This window comes from Onychostruthus taczanowskii, unplaced genomic scaffold (assembly GCF_017590055.1).
Source record: "Onychostruthus taczanowskii isolate IOZ18803 unplaced genomic scaffold, ASM1759005v1 scaffold171, whole genome shotgun sequence".
In the NCBI taxonomy this organism is placed as follows: domain Eukaryota; kingdom Metazoa; phylum Chordata; class Aves; order Passeriformes; family Passeridae; genus Onychostruthus; species Onychostruthus taczanowskii.
In genome coordinates this window covers 422,328-435,039 of record NW_024498918.1, presented here as the reverse complement: position 1 = coordinate 435,039, position 12,712 = coordinate 422,328, and positions in this window count along the sequence as shown.

Below are 12,712 nucleotides of genomic sequence, written 5' to 3'. Positions count from 1 at the left end.
TTATACCCTGTTTAATCAAATTGCTGAACTTATCACTGCAGGAGCTCAAGAGAAGTTCAGAAGGGGCGCACTGCAGTTGAGGGGAAAGAGCTTCATCGTCAGCTAACAAACGTGGTCGACGGGATGACATCTGCACTGCAGAAGCCCTCAAGGCATTGTTGCTCTGAAGGGATGATGCACACCAGGGAAGCATTGTCTTCCATCCATCCCTGATCCATGCCAAGATCCACATCTGAAAACCCTCCCATTCCTTTTTCCCTCCCTCATTAAATCACACCCTCATTAGCACCAGGCCTTCATTAGCAGCTTTCAGGGGGAAGGTGCTGTGCCCTGAAGGAGACATGAAACCACAGGTTCTGGAAGTGTCTCTGCTCCTTGTTCCCACAGTGGGACATGGAACCATCCTGTACCAAAAGCCCCTTCCCAAAACACTTCAATATCTGCTTTGGTGGTGCAGGAGCTGAGCATCCCCAGTCCATCACACAAGGAAAACTGCATGACTCGGGTACTTGAGCACCTATAAGACAAAAATGCCCTTTTGTCTGCCTCGATTCACAGGCTGAGGACACATCTTGGCTCAGGACGTTAAATGGCTGTTATTGGCAATTCAGATACCTGAGCCCAGTGTTGCCAAAATACAGCAAATATCCTCTCTGAAATGGTGTCTCTTGCTGTGCCTGAGCACCAGGTCTTCCAGCAGCCTTAGAGAAGGCTCTGGTTCTGCTACCAAGCTGCTAAAGGATTAGTAAAGCAAAAAAAACTAAACCCAAAGCAGAATAAAAAAATTACCAGTGCAATATCCACAGCCTTTTCTTGTGCTTTAAAGTTGGCTACGGAGGTCAGACAGGAGCAGGAGGAGCCTGTGCAGTGCCTCAGCACTAACACATTTATCTGCTCGTCAGCCCATCCGCTGCATCTCAGCATCTCTGGAACTTATTGCATTTATCCATGTCCCTGTTTCAAAGAGCATCCAGGGAGCTGAGACCTCAGGAGTGGAGAGGATTTGGGCAACATCCCCTGGAAAGGGAGATGAGCCCAATCTCAGCCACAAAGCTTTCCTGTTTGGAATATTCTGTTTCACCCCAGGATACAAACTCATCCTCTGCAGCCCTTTCCTTGACAGATTTGCATCCCCCCACCCACACCACCTCACAGACATGGAGCCACTGCACACCAGAGCTTCTCCCACTTTCTGGAGCATAGGAGGATGCAGAATGCTCCCCCACACCTCACAGCAGGGCAGCCCCGAGGCTTTAGGGGATCTCAGCCCTAGAACACCAGAACACCAGCACGACCCCCACAAATCCTTCCTCCCCTGCTCCCCAGGGACACCAGCCTAGAAGCAGGGCTGGAGCTGCACCCTGGTTGTGTTTGGGGTGATATTGACAAAATTAACCCGATGGGTTTGGAGCTGTGGGACCCAAAAGGCAGGAACATCCAGGCATTAAGCAGCAACTCTCGAGGAACTCATTTCTCTCTGATCAGCTCAGACACAGGATTTGTCTTGGGCCAATTATTTTCTCTCCCCTGGGAAGGTCCTGGAAACCCCTTGGCTTCTCAGTGGTTGAGATGTGGCAACCTCATCAAAAGCCATGGGGCTTATATAGGGCTGGGATTCATCCAAAGGACACATTTCCACCCAGAGGGCACTTTCCTACCCAAAGCAAGCTGGAGCAGAGCCATATAGTGCAGCCAGGAGCAGCTGGGAGGAAGGCTGTGGAGAGCTTCCACAATTTCATCTTTGCGATTTCTTCTCCAAAGTGAGAAGGTCAAGAGGAAGAAGAAATGGAGAGGGGACATTTGCAGGCATCCTTCTCCTTCCCTGCTGGAAAGCTCAGATGTTGAGGATGGGAACACGCCACACCAGTGATTTCCAGGAAATTATTTGGGCTGCAGCATCTCACTGTGCTTGACCTTCCCAGGTCACTGAGAGGCTCCATAGGCAGAGTAAGAAGAGCTATTAACGCTAATGGGTGGGAAGTGGCCATGAATAAATCAGCAGCATCTTTCCAGCCATCAAAGCTTGAAACTCTCCCATATGGAGAGAAGAGCAGATGGGAGGAAGGGTGATGCATGTTTGGTTTATGACAGGCGTTATCAGATGATGTTACCTACCAGCCCAAGAGACTTGGCCCCACAGATCCCCACCCAGCTGCCATTGGGGGGTTTTGGACCTCACCCCCCCACCCCTGAGCAGAAATCCCCTCCCAAAGCCACAACTGAGCATCATGGAGCAAAGCCTTTCCCACAACTGAGCATCATGGAGCAAAGCCTTTCCCTTTGGAACAGCTCTGGGCTGGATCTGTGCAGGGGTTTCACACTTTCCTGCCCTTTCAATGCCATAAATGAGAGATAAGATGAGAAGAAGCACCACCAGCCCAATACCTCCCTGTAACCAGACACATCCTTCTACCTCCAGCCATCCAGCCTGGCCCTAGTAATCCCAAATCCCAGGCATTAGACATTTAATCTTACATTTTATCATGTCTCCTCTTACCAGAGGGTCTGAAATTAAAAGGGAAGGAGGGAAGAGCTGAGCTCCTGTGAGTTTAATTGGTTCTGGCTGGTGGATAAGAAGGAAGGAGGGAAACCGCAGTTTCTTCTACTGGCTTTCCCTGGTGTTTCCTGAGCAGCTGTAGCTATTCCAGAAGAGGGGAAGAGATGCAGGATCGGGGAGGGAGGGGACAAATTCCCCCTCCCAGGACAGAATTGGAGCTTGTGTTTGTGTCTCAGCTGGCCCCGGGCACGTGGAGCTGAGCCAGCAGCCTTGGCTGCACCCCGTGGACATCATTTTCCATGATGCAAACTGGGAGAGGGGGAGAGAGGCCGAGGCAGGGCATGGATGAGGCAGCGGTTTGGTGCCTTTGGTGTCCTCTCCTGCCATGCAGAAAAGTTGGAGGCATCTCCCCTACCCCAGGGTGGTGCTGGGGAGGGTCCCACTCGGGCTGTGAGTGGGGCTGGATGCTGAGCACTGGAACCAGGGGTGGAATAGACTGGGAACAGAGCCAGAGGGGATGGAGAACAATGAGCTGGGGGCCAGGGTTCCCCATTTCCAAGCAGCAGGAGCTGACAGCAGACTGGATTTGGCTGTGGCTCCCAGAAGGTACATGGTGCAGGTCATACCTCCTTTTGCTAATGCCCTATGGGTTCTGGGATATAAAAATTCCAGTTTCCATTCCCTCCCCTCAGCCTGTAATAAATCCTTGGGAAATCTCAGGTTTTTATCCCAGAAATCCCAGAGCAAGATACTGAACCATTAATGCAGGATACTGCAACATCTTGCTTGTCATCCCTGGGTCCTGCTGATGCTAATCAGAAAGGGTGTTGCCCTGGTTAGTAAAAGCACTTGTTTAGTTATTATTGGCAGAATAGATAATTTTTAATTGCACCCCCCCATCCCCCAGATTAAGTGAGGGACTGTACTTTGATCTCAGTTGAAATAACTATAGCTATATATTATATATATATAGGTACATTATATATATATATATATATATACCTTATTTTCTAGATGAAAATAGAACCACAGCTGACTGGAAACTTTTAAAAGCCCAAATGGTTAAGCTGTAGCCCCATTTTTCCTTACTTATCAGAAAAAAGCAGGATATAGGAGTCACCCCACACCAGTGGCTACTGGATGGGGAAGGTAACTGGGAACCTGGGGTGCTGGGATGCTGCAAGATTTCCCCAATGTCAGCCTGCAGGAACTACTGGGAGAAGATGAGGTTTGGAAAAGCCTCACGTACTTAAAGAATAATGCAACCTGCCAGGCACTTAATGCAGCCAGATAAATGGAACTGCCAGCTGGAGCTCAGCCAGGAGAAACTGCCTGAGGCAGAGGCTCTGGGGACAGGGATGAGCTTGGGGATAAGGCAGGACAGTTCTGGAGCTGACACTGTGAGGTCTTTCCTTGTGTGGGTGTGCAGAGATTTTGGAAACAGGCAAGATGGGGAGTTGGGATCTCCCTTGTGGTGCTGGGCAGGATCCCCAGCCAGGCTGGGAGAACTGAGGGTGGACAGGAAGGGTCCAGGAAGACTTGAGAATCCCTTACAGGGCCTAAAGGGGTTCCAGGAGAGCTGAAGAGAGACTTTGGACAAGGGCCTGGAGGCACAAGACAAGGGAGAATGACTTCCCACTGCCAGAGGGCAGGGATAGGTGGAACATTGGGAAGGAATCCTTCCCTCTGAGGGTAGCGAGACCCTGGCACAGGTTGCCCAGAGAAGTTGTGACTGCCCCATCCCTGGAAGGGTTCAAGGCCAGGTTGAATCAGACTTGGTCTAGTGGAACTCCCTGCCTATAGCACAGGGATGGAATGGGATGGGCTTTATGGTCTCTTCCAAGACAAATCATTCTAGGATTCTGTCATCTGGAGAGATGGCTTAACGCAGGGGAATCTCAGAATTGTTCAGGTTGGAAAAACCCTCTGAGATCATCGAGTCCAACCATTCCCCACCACTGCCAAGGCTACCATTGACCGTGTCCCCAGTGATACATCTACACATCTCTTAAACCCTTCCAGGGATGGGGAAGCCACCACTGCTCTGGTCAGCCTGTGCCAGGGCTGGATCACCCTTTCAGTGAAGAACTATTTTGTAGGATCCACCCTGAGCCTGCCCTGGCCCAGCCTGAGGCCGTTCCCTCTCCTCCTGTCCCTGTTCCCTGGAGCACAGCCCGAGCCCCCCAGCTGTCCCCTCTTGTCAGGAGCTGTGCAGAGCCACAAGGTCCCCCCGAGTCTCCAGGCTGAGCCCCTTTCCCAGGTCCCTCATCCATTTTTCATCAGACCTGTGCTGCAAACACCCCAAAAGATGCGCAAGAGACATCCTGGTGTCCCCAGCAGCGCCCTGGGCTGGGGATGGGGCTCATAATCAGCAGTGTCAGGAGGTTTCATTTCCCAACACTTGGCAACACCCCAGTGTGTGAACATCCCCCAGACGGCCGCTCTGCAGGGAAATGGGCTCACAAAGAACATTCTGCAGATTGAACTGATCCTGAGAACCAGGCTGTGCCCACTGCCGGCCGAGCATCCTCCGCGCCGTGCTCCATATGGCAGCTATTACCACTGGCAAGCAGAGCGGTTTGCACCGTGAACACACACACAGAGACACACAGAGACACACACACAGCCCCACCCCGAAGCCCCTGGCTCCTCCTGGTGCTTAATCAACCCCACATTGAGCGAAGCCAATGCGCCTTCCCTGCAGCGCTGCCTGTGTGGGCTTTGGGCCCAACTCGCTCAAAGGAGCCCGGCAAGGACACAGGATGGCTCGGCCTTTCCCTGCCCCATCCTGGGCTTTGTCTCTTGGGGACAAACATCCAAAGCTGCCACTCTAGACCATGCAAGCAAGCGCTGTGAGCTCACTCAGAACAGGTTTGGAGGGGGTGGCGGAGCACACAGGCATTTATAAGCAAAGCCAGTAATGCTGTTTGCAATTAAACAGCCCAGCCCTTTCCAGAGCAAGACTGCTTCTCGCCCCTGAACCACAGCAACCTTCAAAGCCCTTGGCCAGAGTTCCTTGGCACTGGGTGAGTTTTCACCCCTCCTGTCCAAGAGGTCTCTGGAAAGCACTCACTGACAGTACGGAGCAGAGCTGAGGAGGCTGGATGCTGGATGGAATTCAGGAGGGGAAATGACACCAGTTACCACTCAGAAGTTTTACCTTGGAAACACCAAGCCTCCTACAGCCCATCCCAATCCATACTCTGCATCCGCAATGGCAGCGAGTCGCTGCAGCCAGGACGGTCAGAGCCGACTGCCCCCGCTGCAGAGGCAGCACCAACCATGAACAATGCTCTTCATAATCCCTCTGGAGAGGATTAAGCCATGCTGAATGCAGAAATGAAGACATTTTATGGACACCTAAGAACTGAGCAAGAGAGCAGACACAGCAAAGGGACCCATGAGGGAATGAGTGGAAGTAACAAGAAACTGGGGATTTTTGGGAGCAAAAGGGATAACTTTCATTTAGGGAACCTGACACTTTTTCTCCCAGTAAGTTTTCAATTACAGACTGGGAAAATCCTGTAATAATGATGTCCATGCTGTAATATTATGGAAATGCTGTAATGAGCTTAGGGCTGTGCTAGGCTCCTCCAGAGAGCAGAGGGGCAACATGCACAACCTGCCCCGTGTGCCCACTCCCCTCCATCCTCTCCTGCTCCCAGCAGAGATTCCAGGATTTGGGAACCCTCCTGATGTGCAAAACACCATCATGTGGTGGGGAAGGGCTGTGGGTTTCTCCTACTCTAAGCACGAGCTGGAGTGAGTTAGTGAAGGTCTCAAGACACGGTGGCTCTGGCTGAGGCTTTCCAGCCCTCTGATCCTCTTCAGCTTCACCATCTCCATCAAGGAGATTTTTCCTGGAGGTATTTCTGGCTCCTTCTGTCTTGCTTTCCATATCCCACTGAATATTACATGTGCTATCGCTCCCCAAGGACCGTTAGTCTGAAGAAAACAGATTCTTTTCTAGAGCTGCTAAATGGCACCTCTCCCGTTCCCTGGTGTGATTAGATCTGTGCATTTACCACTGGTTATGTTTGCAGGCACTTTTGGGTGTGATTAGCAGCTGAAGACTGTCAAGGAGTCAAGCTCAGGCATTAGAGCCTCTCTGGGGACTGCAGAGAAAACAAAAGCAGCATTTTTTCCTTTCCAGAGAGGCTCGTGATTGAACTCAGCACAGATGGGTGGTGGCAGAGCTACCCCGAGAGGTCCGAGCTGTCCAAAGGGCCCAAGCCCACTCGCCCTATCTATTCCCAGCCCTCGTGCCATGGGGTGTTTGGCTGGAGATCCTGAACCAGACAGAGCAAGAAAAAAAGGAGTTGGATATAAAAACGGGATAAAAAGAGGGAAGAAATAAGGAGGAGAGGAGACATCCTCTAAAGGGAGGGGGGCAGAATCTGTGCCATGGGGCCTTCCAAAGGTCTATTCCTTACAGAAGTGCTTATAGAGATTATTGCACTTAATTTATGTAAATCTACTCTGGCACTAGAAGAACTTAGAAACTAATTAAACAGCAACTGAAGAACAGCCCTGGCCTTGGATCTCACCCAGAGAGAAGCAGTTCCTGGGAATCCTGAACCAAGAGGGAGCTCAGCTGTCAAAATGCTGCTTAATCTTCTTAGAGATTATATGAAATTTGGGGTGATTTTCTGGAGAAAAGGAAAACAAACCAACTCACAAATCCTGGATTTCTCCCAACACAACAGTGCAAACTCTTTTAGCATCAGTGGCCCAGGGAGAAGGGATCATCTGATGAGCAATGATTTTTGACACTATGTTAAATAGAAGACTAGGATCCAGTCTCCAAGTGACTGTGTCTGGATGAAATCCAGGGGAAAAAAGGAGGTGCCAACTGGGAGAACACTTTGCTAACCCTATTAACGGGGACTGGAGAAATTACACACATGGCTGTAATAGGCAAGAAAATAGTTAACACTCTGCCACAGCCCAAGTGGTGATTTTATGAGTCCTGATGAATTTGAGCTCCTGTAGGAATATCAGGGTGTGGTTTTTTCACTCTTTTGGGACTATTTCAGGATTTCACATACAACTACTGAATTTTTCCATCTATGGATTTAACTGAGCTGCCTGAGCAGCAGTGAATTAAGGGATCCTCTTGTCCTGTGAGGGCAGAGCCCCACCACACCTCACCTCTGCACCCCTTCAGCTGGGGATGCTTCCCAGTTGATGCTTTCCTAAAGTTATCCAGCATTTGCTGAACATTGCAAGGAGCTTTTCTAGGTTAATCATGCTCAGGGCCTGGGCAGGCAGGCAGGCATGAGGAAAGAGAGAGGAGAAAAATCTTGCTGTGTTATTATAATAAAACACACAATAAATACTAAGGAAAGCATTCCATACATCCTGTCTGAGGAAATTCACCACGCCTGACCTCAGCCAACTGAAAATCAGCCGTCCCCTGGGCTCTTCTGAGAGTTAAGGGAGAAAGTCAGCATTTCCACACATCTGATCCCAAAAGAGCTGCATAAGGAGAAGGGGATTCCTTAATTTCATCAGATGATGATTCCTCCTGTGTCCAGCACCAGAGCTGAGGTATCAGACAAGATGTTCAGCTTTGTGAAGGCTGATGCCACTGGCACTTTTGACAGCGCCCAGTGTGTCTCTGGACCACACCAGATCCCATCAAAGCTGTCCTATCCCATTCCCAGCTCTCCTTTGCGTGCCAGGGAGCAGGGATGAGAGCCGGCAGCACTCGCGCAGCAGGAGCAGGCTCAGGCTGGAGCTCCTGTCCTCGTTTGCCCTCGTGCTGAGCAGCTGACACTCCTCGTGGTAGCTACTGCAGTCCCTGCACCCTTCTGGTGATGCTCCTCTCTCTCAAACCAGGCAGCAGGATGGTCCCTCAGGGTCCACAGCAAAGGGCAGCACCGTGGAGCAGGGAGGGGAAGCACCCGGTGCTCGCAGGGCATCTCTACAGTGAGCCTGACCCCATGGGATCAACAGCAGACTTTGTTTTCTTTATCCCTTCCAATTAATCAATTTTACTGCTAAACAAAGCTGACTCTTTGAAGGGGAGGTCTTCTATTTTAAATCTTGTTTCAGGAGATGTTGTGGATGATCTTGACCAGGCACATCTTGTTAAGGGATGCAGATGCTACTGCTCTGGCTGAGCACCCTGGAAGGTCATGGAATCCCAGAATGTCCTGAGCTGGAAGGGACCCACAGGGATCATCCAGTCCAACCCCTGCCCTGCCCAGACCTCCCCCCAACCCCACCCTGGGCATCCCTGGAGCTCTGGCAGCCTCGGGGCCGTGCCCATTCCCTGGGGAGCCTGGGCAGTGCCAGCACCTCTGGGGGAAGAACCTTGCCCTGATCTCCAGCCTGAGCTGCCCTGGCCCAGCTCCAGCCGTGCCCTGGCTGCTGTCCCTGTCCCAGAGCAGAGATGGGAGCTGCCCTCGGGAGGAGCTGCAGACCCCAGGGAGGTCTGGGCTCAGTCTCCTCTGCTCCAGCTGAACACACAGAGCTCAGCTCTCAGCTGCTCCTCTTGTGGTCCCTCCTGATCCTTCAGCACCCTCGTAGCCTCTTTTGGATGCTTTCTAGGCTATAAGATCAAACAGCACTTGGAGAATTCACTTTAATACTTCATATTCCTCTTCAAAGATGAGTTACCTGCTTTCTAACAATCTGAAGGACTTAAACATATATGACCATCTCTTCCCACTGGGAAAGCTCATGCAGAAGATCACATCCATCTCACATGGCTGACAGAATGCTCCTGAGGAGTACCTGGGCTGCAGCACTGACCTCCATCACTTCACCACGAAGACTGTGAACCCCTGATGTCTTTGATACTATTAAGCACCTCTCGAGTGTGGGTGAGAGCTAAAGCTCATGGTTGAGCCATGGCAAATCTCCACCTGGGCTGGATATTGGTTTTTGGGGAACATTAACATATTATTCTCCTCCTGTTTATCACCACCAGCTCTTAGTGCTCCCAGGTGGACAGGGGTATGTGCTCAAGTCCACTCCTTCCCTTTGCAGCTTACAGGGGCAAACCCTGTGTTTTTATTCTGCCTGTAAGAAAGTTCCTTGGCTCCACAATCAGAAGCTCCAATTCAAGTTTATAAAGGTTTTCTATTTGTAGTGGATACAGAGTTACTTGCAACATCCAGCTGGAAATACAGTGCTAACATACAATAGAGCCATCCACAGCATCACTCTTGGTTCTTAATGGAATTTGCTTGTAAACACACATAAACAAGCACCAGCTTCAAGGCAAGAGAAAAGCTTTGGTGGCTCTGTCCTGGGAAAACCTTGTGCAATAGTAAAAAAACCCCACAGTCTGCTTCCTGCCCTGTTTACAGTGAGTCCTCATGCACATTTTATAAGAGAAACTGCCTGGGTATAAAAAGAAATGACTCACTGAAACTGGTAATACTGAACACAACTTGGTTTTGATCCAAAGCCAAAAATGTTTTATTTATTTGAAATGTAAACGGTTCCTTTATCAACTGCCTCTTTCAGGGGTTGTTTAGGGCAGTTTCCTTCCAAATAGGCTGCTCAGCCCAGAATTTTGCAAAATCCTGGGAAACAAGGAAAGCAGCAAGGAAGACACAGAAACCCTTCTGGCTGATTTATGGAGAGTGGGATAGGGGCCTCCCATCCCTGGTGAAAGCCTTCTCAGAGCTGCCTTTGCTGGAGACTTGTTGCTGCCACGAGATGAACAGTGCAGCTCCTGCTGCAGCCACCAGCACTGCTCCTCTGAGCTCACAGGCTCCTTTCTGCTTCCAGCCCAGCCTGATCTCCAGCTGGGGGGCACCGTGGGGGCACAGGGATCCCAACAGAATCCCGTGGCGTTGCTGGAGCCTCTCCCCTGCTCGCTTTGTGTCACCCCGGCCTGGCTCTGGCTGGGTGCACAGTCAGGCTCCTGCCTGCAGCTGGGCTGGGTGGATCCAGCGCTGCTGCCCTGGTTTACCCTGGGCTTTCTGCCACGGCAAGGGTCTGCAGCCGGGCTCGGTGGGAGCAGGGGAGGCTGAGGAGGCTGCTGGAGCTGCACTGCTGCTGCCCAAGAGCGTCTTCCTGCTGTTTTGTGACAGGATTTGGAGGACCTGGAGGGAAATCCGTGGATCTGCCTTTACCCTGCCAGGCCCAAGGGACACCCCATCCTCTGGTGCTCATCCCACCAGCCCTGGGAGGGACACAGGGTTAGGGGCATTTGGGGAGTGGATGGTGTTGGGAAGGAGGGATGGTGGTAAAGAGAAGGGGATGGCCGTGGACTCACACATGTGTGCAGCATTCATGAAGAGGAAGGGGATTGATGGTGGGATAGTGGCAGAATTAACTGATTGCATGAAGAATTGATTGGTGAGAAGCATCACAGGGCAGGGAAATCCCACAGGGACAGCCAGAGAGAGGAAAAAAAACCCAAGGAGAAAAAGGGAGATCGTGCTACTGGGCTCTGAAGACTTAATCTGGTAAATTCCTTCAGCATGTGGTGTGCTGGCAAAGCACAAGGGGGAGGAAAATACCTGTTTGTGTGGAAAAAACCAAAAATCAACATTTCAACTGTTGTGTTTCTTCTGAAATGAAGAGCAAGACCTTCCCCAGCCATCAACCAGCAGCACATGCTTCCCCATGTTAGGGAATGGGGAAATTTATATCTGAGCCTCTTCTCTGGCCTTTTTCAATTCCACCCATGAGAGAGATGAGTTCAAGACATTGTGAAAACCATCTGGAGACTCATTGAATAGCTGTGTGGTCCCACTTTGAGTAGCAGAGACATAGCACAGCCTCCCCTGCTCCGGTCCTGCCAGGGATAACAAACCCCAGAGCCGCGGGCTCCAGGCACCTCAGCCCGGAGCGGAAAATCCCCTCTCGAGTTTTAGGAGGGTTTTTAGGAGGGTGTACATCGTGGAGGTGTTTTGGCAACCATGATCCACAGAGCTGCTGGATTCCAGCACAGCCATGACCCCAAACCCCACCTCAGTTTGGAACAACCTTTTGGAAGCATTTCTGAATACCTGGGGAATTTGAGTCAAGTGCTGAAAGGGACGTAGACAACACTCTGGTTTAAAAAGCTCCTTCAACCAGCATTGCTGCAAAAAAGCCATTCTATGGCCCAAAAAGACCCACTGCTGATGACACGTGAGGGCACTAGGTTGAGTGATGGTGAAGCCCTTTTTCTGAGAACAAAGCAAACAATTGAAGTCACTGGTGCCCTGGTCTAGGATGGGAATGGGTGGGATTTCCTGGGGGAAAACAGCATCTCTGGGGGCTCTGGCACTGATACCCTTCTGCAAAGGCCTTCAGCACATTTATTGAAGAAACAGCTGGAAATGTTCCAGCAGCAAATGCACCTGACTCCAAAAAATATCTTGCTTACATTAGAAGTGTCTGGATGGTGAATAATGTAGAGAGGAGAAAGTGTCATGGGGCAATTAATAAGCTGAGGCTGTACATGGTGGCAAGGAGAAGAAAATATTAGGGGAAGTGACAGGCAAAGTCAATAAATAGTGGAGTGGCATTTGGGAAAGGTCTGGCACTTCTGCAGGTGGCTGGGCACAGCTCTCTTGAACACTCCAGCACTCTCTTTTTCTCCTGAAGCTGGAATTTGCCCATCAGCTGCAGAGTGCAGGATGGAGACAGCAGGTTTCCTCTCCATCCATCCCCACATCCTTTTTCCCACTGGGTTGGCCTGTCAGGGGAGTGCAGTGGTTTATCTTTACAGTTCCTGCTCCTGAGAAAGTTGTAGGATTTGAGAATTTTAGGTTGTCAGGTGAGGTTTTTTGTGGAAACCAGGGTGGTGCAGGATCCAGACAGTGTGAGGTGAGAGTTGAGGTCTGTACCCCCTCCTTGTACACCCACAGCAGGTTACCCAATAAAGAGACTCCCCCAGTCCCTCCAGGGGGTTTGCAAACCCCACTGAGCATCGTGTGATGGGTCTTGGCACAAGGGACAAACCAGTCCCACAGGGCATGGTCGGGACCGAAAGAGTAATTTGAGCAGGCAAAAAGATCAACCACAGGTTTTCCCTGCCAAAGGAGAAATATGACTTGGGACAAATAAATTCCATGTTTGCCTGAACAGAATAATCTGCAAATGCAATCAGCCATTTGAGTGATTGATGCTCCTTGCTCTGCTCAAACTTCTCCGTCAAAATTGCGGGGGAAAAAAAATTGCTGCTGAGGAGAAACTCAGATCTCTGAAGTGCAAAGGACACAGCCACAAAACCCAGCACAGCCCCAAGGGAACTAACAAGAG